At 39.3% G+C, this 27,478-nt stretch overlaps 1 pseudogene; it reads right to left on the reverse strand.

The window, feature by feature from the left end:
- Positions 1 to 13,301: 13,301 nt before the first annotated feature.
- On the reverse strand, positions 13,302 to 27,302 carry LOC119736423 (annotated as a pseudogene).
- Positions 27,303 to 27,478: the final 176 nt, after the last annotated feature.

Here is a 27,478-nt window from a genome sequence, read left to right on the forward strand (position 1 = left end):
TTGATGAAAAGCATAATAACGTAGGAAAATCTGCTCTGTGTGGTAAATTTCAACTCCCGTCAGTTGCTCATACAGGCTTCGTTTCGATTTCACGAAGAGTCAAAATGCATATCATTCGTCGCTCAAAATGTGTCCACATGTTCAGCAATGAAAAGAAATCACATCTGGTATGGTGTGTATGCATTTCTATGGCACATTTTCCGGATAGTATTTGCGCGCATTAGCTAACCGCGGTCTACAGCTGCAGCCAGATGCTTTATACATAGGTCATGATAAATTACCCAGAATGTTATCCCCACTTCCTTCACAAGATTCTGTGAAGCTCATCTGCCCTTCCCAGCGCCCTGTTTGCAGGGGGGGGGGGGGGGAGCGAACCTTATCGCTTGATCATTGTGTACACACATTTGTGAATGTGAGTTCTTGGAGCACGTGTGCGTGGCAGCGCATGGTTGCCCATGGATCATAAAAGAGATTACTTAACTTGGATTGAGATTCAATCAATAGATCCTATGCAGATACATTAGGCCGATGATATTTCCATTCCGAGTATGCCATAATTTCCAAGGTTTTGTGCTCACCCCTTATATGTGGAGTTTGGGCATATAATTAGAATTAGTACGTGACTGTTAACAGGATGGTAAGGGCACACTATTAAAAGGCAATGACACAACATTTCAATTCCGGGATGGCCTGTAATGACTTCAGAATATATCAGAAACACACAATTCAATCAGTGAACTTACTTGTGATTTACCCGTAGTCTGGACAGCACTATAACTCGAATTTGGAGCCTGGGGTTTCCCGGTGTCACGGTACACTTCTCCGGCGTGCTAGCTTCTCCGAGAGGGAAATTTCGCTTCAACACGCATGCGCAAAATGCACAGTAGGGTACATTTTCGCCAAGTTTATTGTGTGTGCTGAGTTCTTTTTTTTTAGTCTGCTTCCCAGACCTGACAATTATTCCCGACTCTCACGTCCAAATTGTAGGTCAGGGGTGCAGACCAGTAAATAAACTTCCATAGACCCCAATGGTAAATGCTCCCACTTCGAAAATTCGGGAAAAATACTCACAATTCTTCAAAGTGTTCGAGACACACATCAAATTAAAGCTTATTTCATCATCTTTCATTTTCTTTTCAATTTTTGGGGGGTCAACTGATGACTTTTAGGAGAATTTTCCAGCCAAAGATGATCACCCCTGAAAAAAAGTCCTGAAGCCCATCGCCCTTTTGAAACACGATGCCTACACTCCATTGCAAAATAGAGCGCTTTAAGGGCCCCAATTTCATCCAAATTGAACGGAACTACAAGCTCACAGTCCTGTGCACGGCTTCCACCCATATTTTTTTACAAACCCTCAAGTTCATGGCCCACAGCATGCTCAAATACTGAAGATTTTGAGGGCATGCAAATCGTGATTTGGCCGGCGTAGGCAATTTCGGACCGATTTACTGGTCTGCAACCTCAGGCAGCCTCCGTGGCTAAAAATAAACATGACGACATTGATTAATTGTTATTCTTGTATTCACATATTATCATTTCTTTTCACTTACTGAATGTTTTTGTTTACGGCATTTTCGCTACAAGCCCTGGCTTTTAGAACGTGCTATACTCTGTGTCCAGTTAATACCTATTGCTTAACATCATGTACATTTATTGACCCTATTATTATTTCATAATATTTCGTTATATATTTTTAATTATTTCGTTATATTATGTATATTATTTGCGTTTGTATACAGAGTTGGACATAATTTTAAATGAATAAATGAATGAATGAATGAAAATTGATGGCCCTTTTTCAAAGCTCGGCTTTATCACTTTTAGCTTTTAAGGTTCTATTCAAATGTTTAAATAAATCACTTATTTTGTAATCATCACACAGTTATGATAATACAGTTTGATGTTTTTGTAAGATAACATTGACTTATGTTGATCTGGAATCTTCAAAATTAGGCACCCAAATAGCATTGTTAGCAGGCAGAGCCGAATGAAGACCGAGTTTTGGAAAATCGTCAAATTCAAAATTGTACATGACGCAGCAAAAAGTTTGCCCATACGATCCGAGTAAATTTGATGCACAAAATTGTCGTTGAATTTTAAGTTTTCTAAATGAAAGTAATGATATTAATTATCAACTCATAAAGAAATCTTATAAGCAATTATAAGACTCATCAGGAATAGTCAGAATATTTTGGTCTGGGAACCAGACTATTCTTTTGTGTTGCACTGGTGCACGTAAGATCTTAGGATATTTGTATGTAGGTCCCTATACGTTAAAGGGTACCAGTCGAATCCAGAATTTTCGTGGCGGGTGCAACACGAATATCTCCATGCTCCCAATAACCGAAAATGCGCATTTATTTCAAACCGTGGTTGCAAAAATAAGGACCCAGTCACAAGATTCAAATTGACCAAGTTGCTTACTGGCACAGTAGGCGCGGATCCGGGGGGGGGGGGGGGGGGGGGCCTGCGGTCAACCCCCCCCCAGCTCTGTCAAACAAAAGTTCATAGAAATTCCTTAAAAATAATGCGAACCCCCCCCCCCCCCCCTGCCTTCCCCCATGCTGACACCCGAAAAATGAAACTGGTAATAATGTTCGCTTCTTCCCAAAATACGGACAGAGCCAGCTTTGTTAGGGGTATTGGTACACTATTCTGTAATAGTGTTAATAATCGTCGGATTTGAACAGCGCCCCCATTGAAATTATGGTACGAGCCCGCTCCCCCTTTTTGTTTTCGGAGGCCAAGTGTCCATAGAGAAAATAACCTCTCTATATTTCAAAAAATTTGCAGCCATCCAATTCTGAACATCATGTAGGCAGGAAGATAATGAATGAAGTGCATGTTGGTAGTCAGTGTTGGTTTTTGGGCAGAATGTGGTGTATAACTGTGTGTCATCAGCATAAAGGTGTGATTGAAGGTCATGTTGTTGAGCAATTTGTCCGAGTGGGGAGGTGTAAAGAGTGAAAAGTACTGGACCGAGGATGATGACGATCCTTAAGATAGGATTGAAACCAGCTCAGAGCTAAACCCGCTACTCAAAACCTATTCCTCAATCTCTGGATTAATATATCATGATCGATCGTGTCGAAGGCAGCCGAGAGGTCAAACATGCCAAGTAACACAACCTTTTTGCCATCAACAGCACACATTATATCATTGTGGACTTTCAGAAGTGCCGTTTCAACACTATGTAGGCTGATTGCCGGGCTTCGTGCAGATTGTGTTTCAACAAATGTGCGTTTAACCTGTCTACTACAGCCTTCTCTACTACCTTCGACACAAAACACAGGTTAGAAATCGGGCGGTAATTGTTCATGTCGTTGCAAGCCAGGGTTTCTTTTTTTGATGACAGGAGTGATCATAGCAGTCGAGAAGGAACTAGGGAACAGGCCGCTTTCTAGCGACATGTTCGTTATCTGAGTTATTGGCGCTGCTAGTGAATCCAAACAGTTCTTGACTAGAGATGTTGGAAGAGGGTCCAGTGCTGGGCATGATTTTGGTGGTGAGCTCTTGATGATTTTCACTACTTCATCTATCGTGACAGGATGGAATGCTGTGAGAGGACACTGGAACGAGGGATCGGGAGTGTCTATTAGAGTGGGGTTAGGTGTGGGGAATGCATGTATGTCATCTCTGATACTGTTTATTTTCTCAAAAAAGTGAGTTGAGAAGTAGTTGGCAAGTTCCAAAGGAGACAAGTTGGTTGGGAACTTGGGAGATGAGCTCTTATGCATGAGATGATTTGTTATTTTGAAGAGTTCCTTTAGGTTTCCTTCACAGCTATTGATTTTGTTGAGAAAATAGCTTGATTTGGCTTCCGAAAACATGTGTTTTACCAGGTTTCGTTGTGCTTTGAAATTGTCATGATCAATAACACGTTTGGTCTTCCGCATTTCCTTTCTAATTGGCGGCATTGACGTTTTGCCTTAGCGATGTTGTCACTGTACCATGGGACAGCAGGACGATCAACCACTTGTGCATGTCCTTAAGGGTGCATGATGGTCAATGTGATCACCAAGTGCAGACGTATACTGGTCAGATAGAGCATCAAGTGTGGATGCGGGATGGGTTATCAAGGAAGAGCTGGCGAGGTCGTCCTGAAATTTGCCGAGATCGATGGACTTGATTTTCCGATATTTGGCTAGCCCTTTAATATATTTGGGTTTCTGCAGGCTCAGTGAACAGTGGATGACACGGTGATCAAATATGAACTCAGAAGGGGATACTGAGCGTAGCAAATGTCCTGATTGCCCAACGATGATCAGATCAATTGTGTGGCCAGATATGTGTGTCTCACAAGCTGTGTTGTCATTCCAGTGGACATTGTAGTCACCCAGGACAATGAGGGTACCGGTAAAGAGCGCCTGCTGATCAAGCAGCTGGGTGAATTCTTCGATGAAAGAACTAAACGGTGCTCGTCGTTTTTGTGAGGGTGGAGGGCGATATAGCACAACAAGACGTAGGTGCCGATTTTCATGCATGATACCCACCTGGGTGAATTCAAAAGATGTTGGTATCGGCATATCTTCGCTCAGGGACTGCTTGGTAACAGACGCTTTCAGTCCAGATTTGTGTACTAGGGCTACACCACCTCCTTTCTGACCTTTTCTGGGGGCGTGGATAAGTGTATAGCCTTTGGGAGTCACGTCGGCGGTGTTTTGGTCATTTTCTGATTTAAACCAAGTCAGTGCCAGTAAATCAATGATGTGATGGAGAATGTGGTCCTTCAATAATTCGCCCTTATTGCATGCTGACTGACAGTTAATTAAACCAAGAGTCATCATCTGGTTGTGGGAAGTAATTGTTAAATTATTAACAATTTCGGGAGTTTTAGACCTTTTCCATTGTCCACCCCTGCAACCCCTGTGGACGTGACGCCATTTGGCAATTCTAAGGGATTTCATGTGATAGAATTTCTCCTTTGGTAGTCTTAAGTGGCAGGGTGACACGTCAGCTCGTATACCTCTGAGATCATCGCCGCTGTATTGCAGCGTTGGGGTGCGTGAGGCATATATTGGTGGGCACAGCATGTGAAGACATGCAGTGCAGGTCCATACAAGCACAAGAAAACAATAATACCAGACACGTATCATTGTAGTAGTGTCATCGTGATATTATGATTAAGATTGAAAAACAGTACGTTACATCAATTTCTTGACGATCCAGAGTTCCTTGACTGTCCAAGCTTGCCAGATTTGACGCTGAATCAGAGTCACAGGTTTGGGCTACCTCAATAGTGTCATCAACAGTCAAAATCAGTGAAAAAGTAAGGGTTTTGCGGAGACCAAGTCGCAAGGGGCTGCCAGTGTGGCGCCGTCCATTTTTGCACTAGTTCAATAAGTTCAAAGAAATCCCCTCCCCCCCCCCAAAAAAAAAAAAAATGCTTGCAACAATTATGTCAATGTTAAAGTTTTCTTTCCATTGATTTTCTTTATAATAATTTTGGAAATTTCCTTGAACTTTTTAAAGGCACGTTAGGCAACCCTTTACTAATTATGCCAAAAGCGTTTTTTTCCCGTTTGTGTTATAATTGACCTGTTCAAATGCTCCACGAGGCCACTGCTTTAGCTTCACGGCATTGAATTGCTCGCCACGATTGCTTTCAGAAGTCGGTTCCAAAATTTAACTTTTTCCAAAGTTGAGCTTAATTTAAATCTTATATAGGAATATGTTATTATTGTCATACAGGTTATATCTATCTGGTACTCAACCAAGGAATCCTCATAAGCGCCTTAGGTATTGTAAGCTCGCAAGCCAAACCTGTAGAGAGAAGCCAATGAGAAGAAATAACATAACAGTTTAGAGGTGGGAGGAAAACTCCAGAAGCATATTCTGGGGAAAACCCACGTAATCAAGTGAGGACAGAACCCAAGATGTGGACCAGGGCATGAATGTATTGTTTTTCTGTATGATTTTCCTCCAATATCCTAGCAGGACTCCACCTCCATGATCCGTTCACAACCGCCGCTCAGGACGCATCCTTCGCTTGGCCAGCACAGTCCTACTACGAGAACGCATCTCTTTCACCGGGTATACTCTCTTCAACCTGGACCAGATCATCTCCAAAACTGCACCCGCTCTGGCACTCTGCCAGAGCCGACTTGTTGTCTGGCAGCCAATATTCGAAATTTATAAAGAAATAATTAAATAGATAAACGTCGGTGGATTTTTGTTTTAAATGACAACAGCACGAGGAATGCATCTTTGAATCTCATAGGAGCAATGCCAACATCTTTCTTAATATGCTTCTGTACTCACCCCGTAGCCATTGCAAAAAGAACCCTCCAAATAGTCAATCTTGTTTGGCCCATTCCGCCCATCCTAAATACATCCCCGTACTGCTTCTCTGAAGGCATTCAAGATATCCGTCATCCTGTACACACACAATGCTGAGTGATCAATGGGTACATCACTGGTACCCGGAGCTCCTTGGCTCTTGGTAAACACAGCATACAGCACCTGTTCGTCTGCATGGAGACCCAATGATGCCGCTAGATCAGGTCCTGCTGGTCCAAAGTGAGCTGCTTGTACCAAGCTGTACACACTGTCATCCGATCCACTGCACTGTAGGGTAATTTCTGTGTAAGCGTCTAGGTTTGGACCGCCCTGTTGATCTTGGAAACAAACGTCCCGGAATTCAAGTCATCCTTCTGAGAGGCGACAATGTATGTGAATCCACTGGAGTCAAATACTTCATAATACCTTATTGAAAAAAATGTCCATGTGGCAGCTGCACTGAAGAGGATAGTATCCCTGGCTTCCTCTGTTGATAAAAAAATACTGTTTTCAAGGTTTCTTCTCGCTATTACTGGGAAGGTTCCTCATTCGTTAATATTTTCACCAGTATACGTAACGGCAACAAAAAGCACCGATCCACTGTTTTGCCCCGGAGTAATCAGACTAATGGTTGATGCATCCTCAAACCCAGCAACGTAAGGAACCGACTCCATCATCACGTTCCTGATATCCTGTAACTGTCGTGACTGACAAATACCATCATACACACCACCACAGGTTATCAAACTGTTCGGCCGGGTACTGTCAACTACCAGTATCTTGTTGTAGTTATTTGTAGCGTGACAGAGCATCACACTATCTGGCCTGCTGTCATCACAGGTTGAAACATTCTGTATCATTTTCAAACTACTGTCCAACCTGTACAACCAATTGACAGCTCCAACATACACATCGCCATGGTCACTCAAGGTAAATTGATTGAACTTTGATGCACGTGTTTTTGGGTTCATCCAAAATATCTGGATTGTCAAAGATGGCCTGCTCATAGTCTGACAGGTCTCCGAGCCACCCAGCCGATGTGGTTAACAAATGTACGCAGATGATGCTCGAAGTCAGAACAACTATCCACAAGACGGAATTATGGCTCCTGTGAGACTCCATGATCTTCAGAAGTTACAGATGGTTGTGGATCATAGGCAAAGCCTAACGTCACAGTCTGTACGGAGAAAACAAAAACCAATAATCAAAGTTTATAATGCCGTATTGGCATCCCTTCTTCCTCTACTGCTGTGCAACAACCAACGTCTAACGACTGTTTGAAACTGGGGGAAATAATAGGAGATATTAATCGTACATGAAAATGTAGGCTTATTCCCTCGCACTCAGGAAATAGTCTGTGGCGCTTGGAATTATTGGATTGTACGACACCAGTTACATCTAAAGTCAAAGCGTGAAATAACCACTTCGTTAACCACCACAAGTAACCATTCCAAATTGGCTACATTGAGAGATTTTGTTGTAGAACGTTCAGGCGGTCACATGTGTACGAAGTGATTCTCCTTACGCAATCCTTCTGCTTAGTCTGAAGAGCACCTGATCAATAGGTGAGTGACCGTGATCGTGGGGTAGGTACTCCAATGCAGGATCTTCATAATTATGTTTGCTAAATCACCCTCTACCACTCGGCTCATCTAACAACCACAACCAAATGGACTCAGGTAGAACGGCAACAATCTGATGTCGATAGCGTCTACAATGCAGCAATTTACATATTTTACAAAATGGAAAATAGAAAGGTTTCTTCATGGAACATGGTAAAATGTTGGGGGTTTCATTTCCGGGTGTTGAAACTCAAGGTATGTTTACCAGTTCCCTGAACAGTTGGTTAACTCCAGGTGTCTCTCAGTCTTAGTTGTTGCTGTGAAAAACGATATAATCTCTCTTTCTTGAGACTGACAAGAAATGTAGTTGTTACGAAAAAAATCAAATTCACAGTGAATTTTTCCTTATAGTGCTGGTTATTATTTTATTTCTATAAAATGCCAGTTTTGCATTGATAACTTTAGATGTCTGGTGTATTTGTACTGATTTCCATTTAAATCCGAATACACTTCCATGGGCGTCTAGAGGGGGACAAAACATATTCCCCCCCCCCAAAAAAAAATTTTGTATTTCGCAACGAATTCTCGATTTATCAGTTTTAGAGGGGGGCAAGGACATTTCCCCCACCCCCAACTCATTAATTTTTTTACTGTTGCTTTTCGCCCCCCCCCCCCTCGCGACGCCCATGTACACTTCCTTGATCTTGACATAGAGTGTACTCCTGGTTTTTCACACTGTTACATTTTCACACACTGTCAAAAAAAAAATACAATAAAAAATTCAACCCAATTTGAGGTAACTTCTTCCAATGCCGGGTACATAACATTGCCCGACAGTGATGTATTATCCAACCTTAAAAACTGAACAACTTATGGAACTGCATGTATAGGAATTCAGTATTTCAAGGCTTCGTCGTGACACACAATGCCCTTACAGTTTATATGCTTTGGTTCAGAGTTTGTTTTTATAATGCGAGTAAACAAGACAGCAAAATAGTTTCTCTGGATAAATCACGATACGTAGGAGTATTCTACACGGATGAAACAGGTGGACAGGAATAAACTCAATGGAGACAACCAACTGAAGAGTTTCCGACATTTCCGACACTAAAACTTGCAATTTTTCACCTCACATGTCAGAGAAAAAGAAGTCTGTCGGAATGTACAATTTCACAAAGCATATAAGCCCTATATTCAGGCGAAATCACAGTTGTTTAGCTTGAAGCACATACCTTTTTTCAGGTATTTCGTCATTTGCGAAGTGAATATCGCTTCGAATTTCCAAAAGTAGTTTCCGGGTGCAAAGTTTTCCGATTTACAATACATGCATTCAACTGCAGGGCAATACTAACCTATGGGTGCCAAGTAATGAAGCAAACACTGACTGTATAGAAGCACTACAAAATGCTGTGTCAAGTTTAACAAAGGTCCAAGGTTGGAGCATAATGGTTGAACTATAGCTGAACCATAGGTATTTCGACATGATGGGAAAGGATTTTCGTTTCCTGGTGCAGTAGGTAAGGGTTTATCCCAGTCACTTGTTATAATGGTACAATTTGCATGGATGCATTAATAAGTTTAAATTACAATGAATATCATTTTTAATGATTTTTATTAATTTTTTAAAGTTGCTTATTGGATGCCGTCATTATGGAAAGCGTTTAGAATCCAGTATTTCAAGGCTCCGTCATGACACGCAATGCCCTCTCAGTTTTTCACCATGCTTTCAGTTTTCATTTGGTTCTGTTGCTTTTATAATTAGGGCATGCAAGAAAAAAATAGTTGTCCTGCAATTAACCCATCATGTGTGGATAAATCAGCATACTAAGGAGTTGCATACTCGGCTGACAAGAGGTGAGCAGGAATAACTGAAGACAACCAACAGAGGAGTGTCCATGTCCGTGATGAACGGCTGACCGTACACTCGCAAACCCAACATTTCAACTCCTTAGGCCACATAAATAGAAGTCTATCGGAATGTACAATTTAACAAAGCATTATCGGTATGCAGGCACACGGTCGTTTAGGCCAAAAAAAAATAGTCGGTCTCTGGTCAGCGCGCGCGTCGATTTTAATCATGCGCGTCAACCTTTTTTTTTCTTCAAATTGTCCGCGGTAGCTACAACAGCGCCCTCTATTGCCGCACTCCTCAAAATTTTGTACCAAGGAATGGGGAAATTGCACCAAGGCAAATGATGGAGGGCACCAAGGCAAATTATGGAGGACACCAATGTATATAAGAACACAAAAAAGCAAAAAATCGTACCCACCTTGTCTGTACAATCCAAGCTTGAAAAAAAAAGCCCCCCCCAAAAAAAAAAAAAAAAAACGCGTCGCCGCATCAGTTCCAGAACTTTGGTCTGACCAGAGACCGACTATTTTTTTTTGGCCTCAGCTCAAAGCATATAAAATTGCTAATGTATATCGTCATTATGGGAAACGATTAACTCCGCTACGAATATCCACAAGTCGTTTCCTGGAGCAAACTGACGCTACTAACAATACAATATTTTACTAACAACAGCAGGGCAAATACTTGTCTTTATCTGTTCGGAAGCAAACACCCGTGGGGCAAGAATTGTATTTATTGTGGACAGCCTTGGAGTTAGATGCAAAGAAAGCGACCTCATGTAATTAGCACACGTAAATGTTGTTATACAGGGAGGATTGTTGCCGAGTATTGGGTAATTAGTTCACGTTTAATAGAAAATATACCAGTAAAATACAGTACTCTGACGCCACTTTAATATTGCTACCTTTATTGTTATGCCATTCAATGCCACAAATTGTAAAAGAAAAGTTTGACTAAGGCTACAAAAAATTCGTTCCCATTTTATTATTATTTTTAATAAGATGGGTGTGTTGGGAATTGTTCTTTGCTTGATAGTTTATTGCCAACGGAAGTTTTATGGAATGAATTTGTTACTTTTGTATTGATATTTTTTAGCAGGCAGGCATTACTAACAGTGGTCGTTTAAACCAACTTTTCATTATGGATTGGCTGCGCTGAATACTGCGGCGAGACCAACTGCCGGCCAACTTACAAAAACAAACGAACTCCGAGTGAAACATGCAGGACGATTTCCGCAAAAAAAAATAAATAATAAGATTCAGTGTAATTGAATCTAGAATTGAGAAGGTATCAGACATTGAACATGGTAGAGCTACAACATGCAATAGAACCAAATACACTAGAACCGACTTGTTGCTTCTGTATGTAACAAATCCTGTGAGTCAACCAGTAAGTTAGGTCTCTATTGGCGCTGAAAAACTTGCTAAGATGGGAAATTTACATACCTGTTAGATACCCCAGAACATTTTCTCGCGATATATTTCCGAATTTTGTTTGTGAGAGAATTTTTTTCTTGCAAGGCCTGGGCTAAAAAATGTTGTATAAATGATGGCAAATTTATTGCTATTGAGCGTCAAGATAAACATTAAACAATGACTGACTTCAAGAATGTTGCTTCTAATCAGAAAGCATCATTTATTTTACAAGTAATATCCCAAGTGAATGAGTTGCATAGCGTACGGAAACTGGCTGTATTCAAGCATAAAGCACAATAAACAGACCTATATTTAGTTATAAAATGCTGTTTTCATGAAGCACTTTGTTTTGAGAAAATGCATGTGGAGCATACAAAACCAAAGTGACCCCCTAACAGACCTCAACCCATCAAACCCAAATGGCATGTTTTGTTGGAATCTGTCCGAATGAGTAGGCCTACAGTAGTTCCCTTACTAAACTTAGTCTTTTACATTGGGTTGGCACACCTCCAGAATCAAAGTCAGAAATATGTGTGTGCAGTTTCCCATATAGTGTTGGAATTTGCCAGGATGGGTATATTAAGTTCCTTGTAAATAGGGTTTTTATCATATTTGTACTGATTTAAATCAGGACTTAAATCAATAATTATCAAAAAAATACAATCAATCAACCCTGTTCCCCCAAAATAATCTATGAAATGGAACCCTCAGCATCAAGCATAAGAATGTCATCGGATAGATCGATCTGTCTGTGAAATGTGAGTATGTGTTTCAACATATCTGAAATAAAAGTTGTCTTGACATTTGTAACAGAAATTCACCATTGGATATGTGAGCAATATACCGGCTTCTATGCAATTCTGCTAATCTGATGAAAAAAGTGATTATACGTGTCCGAGTATCAAATGAATAAATGATCTAAAAGCGAGATTATATGAAGTCAAATGAATCAAATATGAGCATTTACACAGCACTCGGTGTTATATAGATCTTTCATTGTTATATAGATTTTTTTTTCGCAGGCATTTACCCACTGTTTCTGTGTTTTTTTACCTGTTAAGTCAAATTATTTTTTCTACATTTACTAGGCAACAATTGAGCAGTTTCCGTTACATTGCATTAAGTACTTCTTTACAAATGTTATTTCACGCAACATCTTTGATGGAAGACTCTCCTTAAAGAAACGTAATATTTGTTCAAGGTAAACAAGATATCATTTTCATAAAATGAGCTACATTTCATATTTTTTTGCAGAAGAATGCATATGCACGTGCCATCTGTTTACTAAGAATATAAGCCTTTACAGGTATTCCAAATATAAAATGTCAATTACGTAATACACTCTTTATCTTAATAATTAAAAGCTGGAAAAACCTGTGTACAATACGTTAAACAAAATAACATTGCTATTGTTTGTTCCTTCTTAGTTTATTGCAATATCGAAAGCTGTTGGTTTCCTGAAAGTTTCAACCTTTTTATGTAAATGATTTTTGCAGCCTGCAGGAATCTATGAAGAAATTCCCAATCGGCAAGTTATCACTTGCAATCAAACATGAATGGCTTATTATTGTTCTACAGTTTTTACAGGAATATATTTTATTAAGTTCAGATAACGTAGGATCTTGTTTTAAATTGTTGCAATTTGCTTGGCTAATGGTTATATAATATAATGCTGGAAATTCACGGTGTATTTTAGATTAAACGGTTTTAGATTATTATTATTACATGGAAGCATTTTCTTCTTGAAAAACAGTGATGCACTCATTTGCGGAATATCTGAATATTATGAAGTAATACAAAATAATTATGTAACTGCATGCAAACGTTTCATTCAATGATACAACAGTAATACCTCAGACTAATTTACCAATGTCCATAAACAACAATGTCAATCGGAGAAAAAAAATGGCATTTGGCATTGGTTTAAGACGCTTAAAATACATGTTTTAGCTATTAGTTTAGCTTGCTACCTCCTTTATATTGTAAACGATTTCATTCTAAACCACGGAGAAAAAAAAAAACCTTGAAAGGTGATTTTTTTTTTTTTTTAGAAATGAAAGTGAGCAAGGAGTGTGTCCTTTGTATCCATCTTGATAAGTAAAGATTTTAATATGTTGGCCACTTGAAACAGACTTTTTCTTCAAACTATTTTCTTTTCGGATATTTCTTATCGTGGAATGTGCACGGCACTTATCTAATGACAATTTTATTAACATAATCCAAGGGATCATGGGCAGCAGTCACGTGGCTCCCGCTGGTTTCTCCGTCACTACACGGGCCGTCAGCACCAAAGGCGGTCTCCTGCTGCATCGGGACCAGATAGCTGTCGTCTGTGACACCAGGTTCTTGGCGATGTTCGATGGGTCCCATACCAACCACACCCACACTAGGAGCTACTACGTAGTCGCGGTCTCCCTCCAACAGTTCTTCCAGCTCGTTGGCGACTTGGACGAATGTGCAACGTGACTTGGGGTTGTCCTGCCAGCAACGTACCATTATGCCGTAGCTGTGTCAGTCAGGTAAAGTAACATGAGTTATTAGATAAGCTTGCTTGACAGTATCAAATTTTGTTTGCATTTTTACTTGAAACCCCCCGACAGTAAACTTTTCATTATTACTGAGTACTCGACACTACCTTTTTTTAAATTCATATTTGAAACCCCAAGAGTGTTATTCCTACTTAAAATTAAGTAAAACCCCTGAGAGTGAAATAGGTGCATTAAGATCCCTTTACCTTCAGAACAAGTTGAGTGAAGCATAAAATAGCCTTGCATACTTTTTACAGCAGTTAAAACGACATTACATTTGTTTACATGTATTAGTAAAGGTAATGGTGAGCGCTGTTTGAACATACATTTCTGGCGGGCAGTTCTTGGGAGCATCCATGCGTTGACAACTCTTCAAGAAATCATACACATCTTGGTTGGGTATTCCTGGATACGGTTTGGCACCCTTACTGAAAATCTCCCACAGGAGCACACCGTATGACCACTGTAGAAAAACCAAAAAAGACAATTATTTCTCAATGTAAGAGACCATTCTAGTGTTGCCTGTCAATGAGCCACATAACACTTAGGTTCGCCAAAATTAACGAAGATCGACAATATCTACATTTTAACCGAGTGTTATTATTAAAATAAACTATTTTAAAATATCATGTGTCAAATGTAATTAGGCCTAACCAAGAACGTTGATTATTGAGAAATCAATTCAGATCGCCGCCTTCACACGAAATATTCCAGCTGAGGGTGTCTGATGTAAATTATTAATAATTAACGTTTCATCACCAGACATAGTTTCTCTCTAAGTGATAGTTCCACGGAACGTAAAGTCATGTGCGTCACTTTCTTTTCCTCCAGATCTTCATCTTAACATATGGAACATTCCAATCAAAGATGGATTTAATTGCATACCACGTCAGTCCTGGCGTTGTACACTCGGCGTTCCATGGACTCGGGAGCCATCCATTTGATAGGCAGCTTAGCCTGGACATCGCCGCTTGTGTAGTAATCCGATTCGTGCATGTCACGGGATAGTCCAAAATCAGCTATCTTCACCAGAAGATCACTATCAACCCTAAGGAGGTTGTTAAAGTTGTTCTTACTTTGGGGTTATATCAATCAAGAATTGCAATGACATTTACTCAAACTCTTGAGTAAAATCAATTAATGCATGTCTCCTGACATTTCTGATGCATTAAACATATTTTCGATAAAACAACTAGCCCATTTCTCGTAACATTACCAAAATATTCTGAGTCTAATTTAGCTTTCATACAAACACTTATATAAAGACAGTTGCAAAAGCACTGAGTGACATAGAAGAGAGGATACACTTACATGCAATTTCTGGCCGCAAGATCTCTGTGGACAAACTTGTGCTGAGCCAAGTAACTCATACCGAGTGCGGCATGTGAGGCAAACCTCGTCAGCAGTGATGTCGCCAAGGTCTAAATTAAAAGTAAAAACCTCCAATGAATAAATAAATACCACACTCAGAACAAAACACATGACATACTTTTTACAAAATGGGACAGCATTTTGTTCATTATTTCTTGTCAGTGAACTACCAATTATCAAACTTAACCAAATGTACCAAAATCACCATTAAGTGAGTTCCAAGCTCATGCAAAAATCACGTATTTTTTTATCAAACTTTCCACTACTTACGTTCGATATTTTGATTGTCATGATCGCTCTTGACTACATACCTGTTTCTTCTTGACTAGATATGTCTTGAGGTCACCGTTTGCCATGAAGGGTATCACCACCAATGGGTTTTTGTCCGCGTCAAAGGTCAACCCCAGAAGCCCCAGCACGTTGACATGGTCGAAGGTTTTCATGATCAGGCCTTCCTCCAGGAACTTCACCACATTTTTCGGGTCCGAAGTGTCTATACATGCAAAAATATGCGATAAGTCATTAATATCCCATAACTAGCACGCCCAACTTACATTTGGCCAAGATACTACATAAAACGGGAACTTGTAGTTCAACTAATTTTCCTTGTCACAGAAATGCAATAGCCAAGTGACACCGCAGAACAATTTAATTTACTTCAGTTCAAGAACATTTTACAACCCCACAATTCGCCATTCTGAATAAAAAGACTCTTTCGGCTCTTTCACTCAAGACGCACAATGTTGTTAGTAGTTCCTTTTTCTCGGTATAAGTTCATACAACAACTTTTCTGTATCTCTAATCAGCAACAAGTATACTCGAGACCAAAACTCATACCATTTTGAAATTGGCCCTTTTTATCCGAGTAACAACTTTTCAATGCTTTGATTTTAATCCATGATACTGTCATAGCAAACATCTCTCACAAATGGCCGACATTCTCACCACCAACCTTGCACTGTCTTCACTGCCACAATTTTATCTTCCCCTGACGTATCGTGTAGAGCAGCTTTCAGTACACGCCCAAATGCACCTGTAAAATGTGGCCAAGTGTATTATATTCATCTAAACTGATTATCTTTTGCTGGTACCGTAGAACTAGACAGCTGACCGACTAATAGACCTAGCGACTTTACTGACAGAGCCAGCGACTGAATCCCAATAATTTCCTGATGTGCGAAACGTGAACACGCGTTTTAATCACGCCTTTAACGGTTTGCACACGCAGCCCCTGTACTTTATGTGGGCCTTTCCTTCTCAGGTAAAATAACAGCTTACACTTTGAACTCATGACATGTTCATTCTTTCCTCGTACAAAGTCACTACCTTGTCCAAGAGTTTCCCCCAATTCCAGTTGGCTGAAGTCGATATGAATGTCGTCGGGAACGAAGCTGACCTTGTTGTTCAGGACAATGCGCTTTTGTTTTGGCTGAGCAGATTCCGACTGTTTCTGGGATCTATACCACCTGCGTCTTTTGACGTGGGAGTCAATTTCTAAAGAAAAGAGATACAATGTCGCATTCACATTTAATAACGTTATATAGCGGTAAGTTTACGAGCACGTTCGGACTCACAAATCGGCAGACAAAACAATCTTTACATGCAACACAAGAATCACAATTTGTCTAAAATGACAAGCACAATCTTGACAAAGGAGTTCTATATTTATTTTTGTTGATGAGGTATTTGTTTCATCCTGTTCGCAAATTTAAAGACTACAGTCAATTGAGGAGTACGCCATTTCAATTCTTTTGCCATGTATTTTACCATTAAAACCAGCTGCCCGTTAGTAGCCATCTCGAGATGACTTTTTTTTAGAAGTACTAAGATCATAATTTAATACGGAAATGTGCAGCAACGTACTGTTTATTTTTTTCTAAACAGACATATTCATGTTTAAAAAAAATGATAAGTAGCTATTAGACACAACCGATGAAGAATAATTGGCTTTTAAGTTTTAGAGGGTTTCGGGATGGTAACCATTCCGCCGTCTTGAGATCAAGTGATTTTAATGTGCATATTCCTAGGTAGATTGTTTATCCCTTAACCGCAGTTATGTGCACCTTTTAAGCATTCAGGAGTATAATATTCGAGTTAACTCAAGTCACCTCTTGCCACCAGCACTTACCGAGATGAATCGCCACTATCCTTCCCAATAGTCTTCGGTCGTGGGTGCGCTTCCTTCGCAATTGTCTGCAATACACGAAGGTAGCAGCGAGCAGTATCGCCATGGAGAGTGGAATGACCAGACTCGGTACAAGTATAGCGACAAGTGGCACCGTACTGGGATAGACCAAGTAGCCCAACCTAAATTTTAAGTTATTGTGGCGAACCTATGGAATAACACAAATGAAATGATAAACGATTCAACAACTGACATAGACTTAACCAATTAGTTAATGTCGACGTTAAAATAATCAATTTTGAAGAAACAATCAACAATGAAAAAGTAGTGTATCACGTTTTGGGGAGAACTGGCCGAATGTTGGGTGTTTTTAACCTTTCGGATTGAGTTATAACAGATGTTCAGTCCATCCGAGGAACAATGTTTAAACCTAGCTTAATAATATTCTAGATGAGCCGGTTTTCTTGGTCATTTTACAGCCAGAGGGGTCTTCTCTTCAGATTTCGGGAGTGTAATGACCGAATATTATGAAATTCTTTGACCGAAGAAATAATGATTCAAATTTGTTAATTGGTTTACTTTTCATAATGTCGAAACAATTTAACAAAAACTGAGAAAGACCATCACATTTAAAAAGTTATACTAAACATTTATTTAAAAAGGTCCAGGAAAACTTCATTTCTTTTGGATGTTTCAAGGATAATATCAAATTAGCACAATGAAAAATTACCCGCAAGTTTGTAAGGGCGTACAGTGGCGGATCTATACGGGGAGGGTAAGGAGATAAACCTCCCCCTTGCGGCCGCACAAGAAGGAAAAATCTTGAAAGAAAAGAACAATTGACAGCTACCCCCCCCCCCCCAATTCAAACATGGATCTGCCCCTTACTTACCCATACCACAGGCAGATCTTCCTCGGAATCTTCTCCCAAGTAGTCACCGGCTGCTGGTGCCTCCTCAGGCAATTCACATACGAGTGCTGAATCAGTGATCAGGCTAACGGGACAGCTCTCTACTCCGATTGTCACGATGATTTCTCCCTCTGTGATGGCGCTGTCAATCCGCTCACCCTGTCAAAGCATCCATAGGTAATTGAAGTTCAATTGATTTTAAAGGAAAATTAGAGGTATCTGGATTGGTATATTTTGGACAGATTTAATCTTTTCGGTCGTGGCAAATGTTTTATTTTTAAAGAAACAGGTTATAACCTGTATCACACGTAAGACTTTTTCTTCTTCTCATGTTCATGTACCCCTATACATACCGTGTGGGTCTGAGGTAAAAACAAACTTAACTTTTATTTCACATCACATTTACATTTGCTTTTGCAATGACTGATCTGAGCTTGATACGAAGTTTTGTAACTCAGCAAGAGTTACTAAGAAAGGCCTACTGTATTTTGGGAAGATCCACTTGATTCAGGAGGAAGAGATATCAACTTGAATGTATCTTTAGTCACATATGAGAGGTGTTTCACTTTACAAAGTACTGTATAAGTGTGCTTCGTTCACCTACAGGCCCCATATCTTTATACAGATAGAAAAGGCAATAAAAGGATAGGCGCATAGAATAAGACCCGCGTATACCAACCGTGATTGTCAAGGTTTCGCCTTCTTTGTCCTTCATAACACCTTCAAATTTGTTATACACTGGATCCTCAAAGTACTCCAAGTCGACATCGTTATCCTCAGACCATGTCAACAGTTGAGTGACCCCATCCATGATGAAGCCAAAGGTCAAGTTTTTATTGCTTATGTCGAGGTCTGTTACGTTAGGAGATGGGCACCGCATCTCCGTTGCAGATTCACCTTTACATTCCTGCAAAATAAAGACCCACATCAGTCAGTTGACAATTCTGGTCAGCATTAGCTCCGGTTGACAATGGCACCCCTCTTTGTTTCTACTTCAAAACAGAAATGTGTTTAATGATGTAATTGCTGTCATTCTTTACATAGTACCCTTATTGCAATGTTCACATTTAAAGTGGTCGTTTGCGGTAACTTAGCAAAATAGAAGTTTTAAATGTTTCCTAATTATATATGTTGGAAGAATGGAGCAAGTAGATATAATAAGGGAGGTTGAGCAAGGATAGAGCAGATATAAAATCATTTATACAGATAATAAGTATAACACAATACTCACCTCATTTGCATTAGTGACAACGATTTGACGGTTTCTACTTGTGTTTAGAAAAGTGCCAGTAACCGTCAACATTCGACCACCCCTGACAATTAAAATACCGATAGCAAATACTGAAAATATATTCTACACACTGAAAGATATGGGCTGGTGTAACATCACTCTTAACAATTTAGAAATGCACGAACATGTTCACTTTCAGATATTTCAGCTAATGACATTTGGAAGTTTAGAATAAAGCAAAACATTTCACTGAAGTCTTCAGTAATAAAAAAATTTGTATTAGTCTGCTTCTTAAAACAAGCTAGCATAAATTTGACTGTGAGCTTGCTATTTTGACAGCTTCTACCTAACAACAGAAACATAACAGTTCAATAATACCAAGACCAAAATTCCCCTATTGCCCTCATTTTGTTGTTAGTGTTTTAATATATTTAAAACACCGAAAGTATCTTTTGACAATACAGGCTGTAACAGTAAAGATATAAATTAATGTGGATGATACAAATTGAAGTATATAGCCCATGGTAAAACAGATGAAGACATAAAATCATGTAGACTCACGAAACGATGCTTTTCAGAGGAGACACCTCAGTAATGGTGGGATTCTCACTGTACGTGTACATATGTGATGAGGTTCTCATGGCCCCATCGAAGGAGAGTTTCACAACACCTTGATATCCAACTTGGCCAGCAGTGGTTGTGCATTCTAGCATGGATTCAACTGGTTGGCTGAATAATTTGGGAAAGAAGGAGCAGAGGCCAAAAGAGGCTATGTTTACTAAAATCTAGTGTTTCTGAAGTAATGTAAGAGTGAAATTCATCTATGTGAATAATGGTCCTTGTCATTGTATGGAATTCCTCAAGGTAAATGAAAATTTGACGGTTTTGCTGTAATTCTTCACGAAAGTATCAAGTCTACTTTTAAATAAAATCATGGAAAAAAATAAAACATACTACTTTTACAAAAATTAATTGAAATATATTTTTTAAAATTCACAACAACGAAATACTTATACAGTGTCGTGAACTTGGGGAATATGAATTATGATAATTGAAGGAACTGATTATTTGAAGCCACTGATAATGGCAATGTTGACGAGATCCCTTTTTTCCCTGAATTATTCATAATTCCACTTCTTAATTGTATTGTTTCCAACGAATGCTACAATTTATATCATTCCAGAGTTAACTTAGGGGAAAAATTAGATTTTTCTTCGATAGTTGTCATATCTGCCACAATTTGAATAGTGATTTGTAGGTAAAGTTACACAATACCCAGTTATCATGCAAGGACGGTCGCCGATGAACGCTTCAATATCGCGTCCCGTGTTGAGAGCAGTGCCATTCACACTTACTACCGTCCCACCGGCTTCTGGGCCGAGGCTGGGTTGAAATACTGTAATTGTTGGGTCCTGGTAACAAAAAACATTGTATAAAAACAGTATATAACATATAACAGTAGACATAAACTTTTTCCTGGACGCTTGTTCCAATGTTAGGCAGATTCCTAAGGGGTCAACTCAGTGTAAAGAAAACGGATGCAGGACGTGACTTACTGTGAAGTTAAAGTTGACTGTTCCTGAGCTGTGTTGCATTGTACCATCTGCACCCGTGACTGTCAAAGTAACCAACTCGGCTCCTTCACTTTCTGCTCTCGTTCTACAGCTGACACTGAAACATAACGAAATACGTGACATTAAAATAGAAGATTGAGCAAAACCTCATCCTCTCTGTACACCTTTAAGATTTTACAATGTTCCACAACATGGCAACAAAAGTACAAAGTAATGTCCTTGCATGAGGTAAGATTTGACACCGTACCTTGCTCCAGTTTGGTAGTCTGAGTTTAATCCATCCAGATCACAGGGCTGATTGCCAACCATCACCCTCACAACATCACTCGATCTCCGACCGATATCAGTTCCCATCACATGTATGACTGTGTTGCCTTCAATGGGCCCAGTCAAGGGAAATACCTAATGCGTGATTTTGAAACAATAATAACATAACACACCAAAGAGAGTACATGTAACATGAAACAATGTATTTCAATACAACACATTATAGCCTACTTTGTAATATATAGGCATACTTTGTAATTATGATAGGTCCAACACCTTTGCCTATGCAATCATAACCTTTTTTCCATCGTGCACGTAACAAAATTTTCCTTTTTTTCATTCTGACACAAAGGCAAGTCGAATGGATACAAGGTGTGCTTCATTTGGAGTCATTAATCTTTGATACTTTGTGATAACTATGTATAATTACAAACATGTTGACAAGTACCCTCACCTGGAATATTGATAAAGAATACTTAAGCAAATATATCATATTCAACTGAAGAGTTGTATTACCTACCTCACTCAGAACTGGATCAGGGCAGTTCAATCCGTTATCCAAAGTCACCCTATTTTCACTGCAAATTTCATTCAGTTTACAAACACCAGCCTCGCTGGGCATGGCACCACACCAAACACATTCGAACGCTGGGCGGGCTGTAACACAACGGCTGCAGTCTGGCTTCTGGACTTCACACTTGTACAACGTTACTGTTTGGTGTGAGCAGAATACAAGATAATCTCTTGTCTTTCAACTCGACATATTAAAAAACAACCTCCAATGCAAAACTGTTGATAACAAACGACGAATAGCACATAAAGAGTTTATTTTAAAAACTTGATATACCCATTTCCCTCCAAAACAGTAAAAAGTTTGCACGGTTCTTAACTTTAAATGATGATTAAGCGCAATTTAATCAGGTTTATGGACGCACGGACACCTCGAGAATTTTCAGTGAGAAGATCCCTGGTGTGGTTGTTTACGATTACGTCACACGCTGAACGCGTGAATAACCGGTGGTCATTGGTGGAAAGTTCTTCCGCGTACATGTAAATAGCATGCAATAGTTTGGCGTCGCGTCATTCTCGATTCCACCTCTGACCGGAGAAAAGGCAATTTTTTGCCCATGAAATCAGTCTTTATTCCTTACTGTCAAATCCATGTTTGTCATCTAGAATGTGCGCAACACCGCTTGTGTCAGTCCATGAAACAGACAGTCTCACTTCCATCTCTGGTTCATCATTGGAGAGGTAAGTGTACTGTTGAAGGCAAGCAAACAATCACCTGTTAATACATGAAGCTCAAAACATCAACATTGTGTCCGGCGAGCATGCAAAATAAGTGATTACTTTCATTTTTATTAAAGAAATTAGCAATCCAAGGCTACAATATAGGTTTTAGGATAACCTACAGCCTTCTCTTGGCATGTGATCCTATCTCCATTGCGGTCTGCATTAACAGCCTGAGATGATCCCTCAACATCAAAGCTGCACTGATAGCTAGAAATCTGCACATGGAAAAAACAAACGGTGTAACGACCAATATTTTTTTGCCAAGTTACGAGTCAGGAAAGACTATTAAAAACTAAGATTTACTTGGACTCGGTAAAAGGTCTTCGAAAGTAAGTTCAATACTTGACAATGCGATGCAATGTTTACATTGCATGCTACCTAAGGGCGATTCAATACTAACTTATCATTCAAATATTAACCTTTATCTAAGCACACACAATGTTAATGATTATAATAATATATAGGGTACATAAAGCATCTGCAAACTGCACCGACTACACTGACCTCAAGTTACATATACGGTCAATGATAACTTTGCAATTCGCTTTGCATTTAATTCAATGTCATTAAGAAGGTCAGATATGTAGTCCCATGCCATTTAGCAAACTATATCAGACGGTATTCCAAGAGGGGAAATTTTATATTCTATATATGGTAACTGGTCTCAGAGAAATGTTGGAAACTGTTACTACGCTATCAGGCATTAACAGGTTAATGTTCTAATAGACGGGGGTTAACGTGGACATAAGTTACAGGTTGTCATTGTTTTTTGTTTGTTGTGTTTTTTTCTTCAGACATTAATAAACAAACCTCAGCTGCGTCTGGCAGGTTTGTAGTCATGACAGTGATGCTCCTCATAATGTCATTAGGAAGCAGAACTTCAGCAGTCTGGTTCAGCAGTTGAGGGCAAAACTCAGGTCCTTTGATTGCAGAAGTGGTTGGATTCTGTGGATAAACGCCAACAAACAACAAACAATGTCATAACCTCCCCAAAATATACACCTGCTTCGATCTTAAACTTATGATCAGCAGTACTTCCATGGGTGGTTAATTGGAGGAGGATATCTATTACAATAATTGCTGCCATTTTCAATAAGTAATGCGCAAAATAAGTATTTACTGAATAGTCAACATATATATAGGATTCTACAATCAAGAGATTTAAGTAAACTAATAATTTTTCCTTTTCCAAATTTGTTTTGGTTTAGCTCGAATATGTTTATTCTCACGTTATCTCCAGTAATGATGATTTCATTAGCACGTGTGCACGTGGAGCTTTCATGAGTACATCTGTTCTCAAACACGCATCAATCGCAGGCCCAGCGACTACCAGCGCAGAATATACATCTACGTAAACAACAAAAGAAAATTGTATTATTCATCGATTAAAAATATCACAGGCAAATGTACTGAGGAGATATGCATTAAAACAACCTAAAGGTAACAAATTGAATTTCAAATACAAATGATTAATACTCACGAGGTGTGCGTTGAGCACTCATATAAGTAGAAGTCGGTGTCTACGAATTGAACTGACGTTTCAGATGACTCGACACTCAAATCTACTTTTACTGCATCATCTAAGCAATAAATAAGAACAAATCCCTCGTTTTGTGAGGTGAAACATTCAATTCGAAAATGAGCATATATCTGTTTTAAATTGCCACGAGTTCAAATCGATTTTTGTGGGTACAAAATGCAGACATAATTGTCATGCTAACAGTAAGCATGTCAGTGAACTATACTGAACTGCCTATGAACACATTATCTGTTGATATCCTTATGATTGGTCTAAAGATGCGATTGAATGAAAAACGACACGTCGGTTCACAAGCATCATTTCATTCTAGAATGTACAAGAAGGAAACTACAAGTCGACATTTTGAATGTTTTCTCTGTATATTTTGCCATAAATAACATCCTAATGATGCTTCTTATTGCACTTGCCTCCTTGTGGAATCGCAGGCATCCCATCACTAGGAGGTGACGTACACTCTAGTACTTCACCATTCTTCGTAGCTAGAGATTCGAGTGACCCGAAATGACATGCATAACTCTGGCCTGTCCCTAGATCAGGTAACTGCTGCACAGTCAGGGTGATCTAAAAGTGAAAGAAAAAAAAGAGATACATTTAATAATAATATTTATTATTTGAATATTCAATGAACTCCAAGAGCTAGCTCCATCGGTCAGGGGTACTAAAGACAAAGTGGAAATAACATTTGGTGAGCTCAAATGACTGGGAATGAGCGACAGGTATAGTATACGAAGCACGACATTCTGTATCATTCCGACGCATGATAAAAAGATTTTCTTAGAGAGTCACAAATTTCAGAACATAATAAAGATGGTGTGACATGAAATATACCGTTTACTGTACGAAGCCTAAATTCATTCAGGGTACAGAAAATGAATTGCGCACAATTTTTACTCATCACAATTAAGAAGGCAAAGTGCATGGAACAAATATGTGAAATTATATACAGATGAAAACCTATTTCAATTCTTGAGATCCCTAAAATAAAATTATTAGGCCCCATACATGTACGTCGTTTGTGCGATAGGCGTCGCATTGACGTAAAATATTTCCACCTATACCTATCCGCCTAATCTGGAAAAGTCCTTAACAAATCTGCACTTTGAAGTAGGCCTAAGTGTTTAATTTCTAAAGCAGGTTTCATTTTTGTTCCTATAACGGATGCAATAAAGATGTAATTTCAATGCATTTGTCTCTCACCTGTTGCTCAGTGACTGTAATTGGCAGGTTATCATAGGGCGCTACATCGGTAATATTAATGCACTGAGCAGCATTGTAGGCCAGCCATCGAGTAGATACATCAGGTGTTGGACAGTCTGCATATCTCGTACATCTAAGACAGAATTCAACGTTATCACATAGCTTCGTAGCCGACAGTAACCAAAAACCAAAAACCAAAATTGACAAACATGAAATGTCATACTTTCCAGATTTCATTGAGAAACATCAATAGGTCATCACTGAATTAGATGGATCGTACAAAATTTGTTTCACGTACAAATAATTACGACTTCGGACAACCGCAGCTCATCGAACTTTGTATTAGTCATGTAAATAAAATGGAAGTTATTTCAGGGACACGATCAACAACTAAACTGACCAAGCTGAAAGGTCATTTTTCATCCTGTACACAAAAAGATACCACGGTAAGGGATTTTCACTGTACCTATTTGTGCATGTCCTAATCCTTACAAACAACACGGCACATAATATGACAAGAGTACAAATGAATTTGATGGAAATGCCTTTTATTTTCCACCTGCACAGTATCGCATCCTTTTTAGTATCTCCTATTTTAAACCTTTTCAGCACCCTTTTCACCCCAAAGTGCTATTGTCATGTTGTCATGATTTTTTTCCCAAGTATGTGAAAAAAAAAACGCTCTCAGCTTTAATCTGATACCCAAAGCATAAGAGTCCACTGATCCTTTTTTTTTAAGGCAAATGTTTTAGGGTTGTATTTTTTGGGGTCACCCTGTACAACATTAATATAGAATAGACAGTTTGCGGTAACACTATGTACATGTCTTTTGGGTTGTGTGGTTCTGACTTCGGCGACGTTTCGAACAGTGTGCTCTGTTCGTCGTCAGGAGACTGCCGGACTCTTACTGGTGTAGTTGTTTTAGTAGTGGAGGCTGGGATTCAGCATCAGGAAGATTCTTCAGGACCATTACAATGATACACCATGAATGATACATTTCCACACATGTTGCAACCCATCTGAGTGGTGATAGACTACCGTTCTTACACCCCTCAACTCACTCGAACACTTTGGAGACATCCCATATGACTTACCTTCGTTCCAGAGTGCACCATCCACAATATGGGTCTCCATCATTCCCTGCATCAGTCCCAATACATGTTTCGCATGTCGTGTATTGGCCACAATTCTCCACGCGAAGCTTCACCAACTAAAGTGAAAAACATATTGTACCTTTTTAACAATCTAAATGTTGAGAAAGAAAATTATTTGATTTCAGCAGATTTTTTTTTTTTCAAATTTGAATCTTGTTTTCAGTTTACAAAGCATAAAAGTTCATGTTCATTATGTTCCTTTGGCCAAAAAAAAATATTTTTCTTGTCAGCTTTTCCCTGCCAAAAGTGTCTTCTTTTCTGCTAATGCGAAGCCCACGGGCGACGCTAAATAGAGCAGAGAAAGTAATTATTTAGTTAATAGTAGTACTCCTCAACAGGTATGTATGCATGTGCTTACCTTTTGTTCCGTCAAGAGAAATAGTACTCGTGTTGTGTCATTAACCTTGACGTCTGGCAGAACTGGACTGGTATCAACGCTAATGTGTTCATAAAGTCGGCTGGCAGTGTTACTTTCCATATGAACCTAATGACAAAATGACACATAGCACCTTAATACATCTGTTTACACCTACATTGCACATAGAGAGTTAAGAAGGTTCACATGGATTTATGAATAGTTAAGATGAACCCGCCATGCACTGCTTGCCTTGAGTGTATGCTTAAGCATCGTCGTTAATGCAACCAATTTATTAAGAGAGACCAAAAATTTAGCTTATTATTTCTCATTTTAAAAAAATCAATAACTTTCCAGAATCAATGCGTCGTGCTAAAAAACTAAAGTCTCGAGTGCAAGGGGTGTAAACGAAATGGTTTGAAATAAAACTGTTTCTAAACGGTCCAATTTAGGCTCTACGACGCCTTCAGTCATTACAATTCAACCGATTAGGGATAATTTACCTTGAGTAGATCTCCACTTGATGTTCCGATTAAAGCGATGGTGTGGTTGACTTCTATTGTGGTTATGATTGATGACATGAGAGTACCAGGCAGCTCTAGAATTGCCGTGGATGGAACGGGGTCCATGCCCTTGGCGTACTGGAATAATGGCGTTCGATTACTATCATCGGTCGCGGGTATGCAGAAATAGGGATCCAGAATGGGAATCTATAACGAAAGTAGAAAGAAGAAACATAATTAAAACAGTTAAAGTAATATCGTGGTTCAGCAGTGGCAATTATCAAGACACATGAATCCAGGAAGTTCAAGGAGAGTCGTT

This window comes from Patiria miniata, unplaced genomic scaffold (genome assembly GCF_015706575.1).
Source record: "Patiria miniata isolate m_02_andy unplaced genomic scaffold, ASM1570657v1 HiC_scaffold_3, whole genome shotgun sequence".
NCBI classification, from domain to species: domain Eukaryota; kingdom Metazoa; phylum Echinodermata; class Asteroidea; order Valvatida; family Asterinidae; genus Patiria; species Patiria miniata.